This window comes from Lolium perenne, chromosome 1, assembly GCF_019359855.2.
Source record: "Lolium perenne isolate Kyuss_39 chromosome 1, Kyuss_2.0, whole genome shotgun sequence".
Taxonomy (NCBI): domain Eukaryota; kingdom Viridiplantae; phylum Streptophyta; class Magnoliopsida; order Poales; family Poaceae; genus Lolium; species Lolium perenne.
Window position 1 is genome coordinate 175,701,712 of NC_067244.2, and position 2,942 is coordinate 175,704,653.

Sequence of the window (2,942 nt, forward strand, 5' to 3'; positions counted from 1 at the left end):
CAATTCTTAGCCTTTTAACTTATATAATCTTCAACCGGTTAGTGCCAAATAGTTTAAGTGATCTCATGTCAGTGAGCAGTGTGATCGAAGACTGGGTCAGATTTATCCCAGTCAAGTGTTTCTATAATTTTCTTTCGTAGTTTACATTTCTGCTACAAGGTTATGGAATGCAGGAAGTATGAGGATTGTGATAAATTAATTAGAACATTTATTACATGACAACATGTTCTCACAATCTTTTAAGAAATAATGTAGGAGACTTATTTTGAAAGGATATTTTAGTTTGGTTGTATCAACTAAATAAAGAATAAGAAGTAATTTAACTAATTGACATTGAGAATAATAAATTTGCTTTCATGTGGAGAAACTAAATTAGTTTATGCATAGGTGTTCACTATGTCTCTTCTCCTCCTTATCTATGTATATGTCTGGTTTTTTGCTTTTGGAAGACATGTGGACTGAAATATTCATAAATGCATGGACGATTTAGCCCCACCGTCCATTCTTTCTCAAATTTTATGTCGTTAATTCCTTATGATTTTCCTTCTTTCCATCGCGATCTGTTCGCTTTTGTTTTTGCCGTGGTGTTGTCCTTTCACGATGTCTTTGTCGTTCTGTTGGTACATGTTTCCCATCTTAATTTTCATGCTGATTCCGTTTGAGTTTTCATTGTAGGTGCATTCATTTATTATCCTCGCATTGCCTTCTTCTTTTGACTTGCTCTTTCATGTCGCTGGTGGTGTTGCAGTTTCAATAGCTCCAAGGGCAGCTGGATTAGCAAGGTAAACTCATCATCAATCATTTTCTGAATCTTTTTCTTGCTTTGGTTTTGCTTCCTTCTCTATTCTGCTTTTCTTCTCCCTGCACACAAAATTACATATTCTTATATTCATAAGAAATCAAATATTTCTCTGAGCTGCATTGTTCGCATCTCTATTGTTGTTCCAATGTGCGATTTTCTATACTAAGAAGTCATACATGCTTGCAGGTCTAAGGAACAAATGTGAAGATTTTGCCAGTTAAGGATGTATCACACTAAGGTTATTAGCACAAAGTTCTCCGTGAATTGCACGCATATGGGAATATAGGGATCAAGATGTGGCAAAACTCATCAGAGTTGGACTGCTGTTGTTGACCTAAGGTACTCCTCCACCTATCAGTACATGGGGATGCCTCAACTTACCATCTTTTCCCTATGCATAAACACTCTAATTATCCAAAATAATGTATGGTCTTTCATCTTGATTTGATATAGTACTATAACTTCGTCATGATAATGCCAACTAGACGCGAAGAGTTCCTTGTACAAATCACTTTTAACTAAAAGGGAACATAATGTTTAGATCATATTTCAGTATGGACATCTCTTTAGAAGGGGTGTTTCAGTGACTTTGAACTCTTTTTGAATTGTTTCGTGAAAACATGTACTCTTAATGTAGAAGTGCAAATGTAATCATGCACATTCACAGTTCACTCCATGCTATCTTTGCTTTTAAGTGTTCTACTACTTGATCTTTCAATAGCAGTCCGCCTGCATTTTAGCAGAGGGCAAAGTGCCAGCTCCTACTCGGTCGCCTCAACCCGTGCAATTGCATAACATGGTTTCCCATGCGCAGGTTCTTCTACCTCATGGACTTCACGGTGAGAGATTCGTGATCAACAAAGCCTGTGAGAGTATGAAACAACAACTTCTCAGACTCCCACAGCTTCCATCTCATTCAGAATGTTGATTACCTAGCTTTATGCTTCAGGGTCTACTTCCATAGGACATGTCGCTGCTTGGTCCAGTAATACTGTTGCTACCCACATTTGGTTCATCATTTTGTTACCCGCAAACTGGCTGCCAGGTCTTCCATTATTCTTATTGCCAAGAATCTGTACCTTCCTGGCATTGTGCCTTTTTCCTACGACATGGGTGCCCAAGTTGAATTCAGTTTCTAAGTCATCTAAGAAGAGGTACATCTACCACTGCACTGCATCATGCTAAAGTTAAACACACATTGGCCACCTGTGCTTAGAATTTATCAATTGACATTCTTCTCTTGCTATTTATTGATTCCATGTAGTGCAATTGACAAAAAAGAGGGTTGCAGAGAACTATTCACATCTGACAGAGATCCCAGACTCACAAGGTATACGTGCAGTACAAAAGTCAGCTAAACAAACCATGCATTGTCATAGGACAAAATCAAGCTTACTACATATTCTTGTTTAAAAAAAGCTTACTACATATTATTATTAGAGTAAATGCCAGAAGTCAGCCAATACCGTCACGTCAAGTTGAACTGTGTGTCTGCAAGATTCGCCAGTACCGACATCAGTCATCTCTATGATAACTTTGTTATCTTTTGTCAGCAACTGTATAGTACTGTTGCCCCACATGCTACTATTGGAGAGACAAATTCCTCCAGTTATGTAATATCTAAGAACCTATGTGTAATTATCTAAGGCACTCTTTATCTGCAAGGGTAGGGCTTCTCTCTTGCCTATATCACATCCGTCATCATGCAGTTCACAATACCACTCTATAAATTAGTCTTCTCTGCATTGATAATTGTATTATATTACACAGTTATACTACTACTATTGTATACTAATAGAATATTTTTTTCATGTCTCTTCAAACCAAGAAACAAACACTCAAAATGCTTTCAAATAATATTTACCACCACCAAAAATTACTACCAATCAGCCACTATATGGCGCGGCGTGCCGCCGTGCCGGTCTTTGCTAGTGGCCATAAAGAAAGAACTTCTTGGGAGATAACCCATATGTTATTTTGCTACAGTACTTTGTTTTAAATTTGTGTCTTGGAAGTTGTTTACTACTGTAGCAACCTCTCCTTATCTTAGTTTTGTGTTTTGTTGTGCCAAGTTAAGCCGTTGATAGAAAAGTAAGTACTAGATTTGGATTACTGCGCAGTTCCAGATTTCTTTGCTGTC

The 2,942-nt window shown here is 37.6% G+C and overlaps 1 long non-coding RNA gene across 3 annotated transcripts; it reads left to right on the forward strand.

Annotated features, from left to right (window-relative positions):
• The first annotated feature begins 295 nt into the window (after window positions 1-295).
• LOC127305237 (uncharacterized) lies at window positions 296-2,443 on the forward strand. 3 transcript variants are annotated; one of them, XR_007853791.2, is made up of 4 exons: window positions 296-782; window positions 989-1,141; window positions 1,617-1,956; window positions 2,067-2,443. It is a non-coding gene; the product is annotated as an uncharacterized lncRNA (long non-coding RNA). The 3 variants fall into 3 exon arrangements; XR_007853819.2 differs by having other exon boundaries at window positions 780-1,141; window positions 1,617-1,668; window positions 1,752-1,956; XR_007853783.2 differs by having other exon boundaries at window positions 780-1,141.
• Window positions 2,444-2,942: the final 499 nt, after the last annotated feature.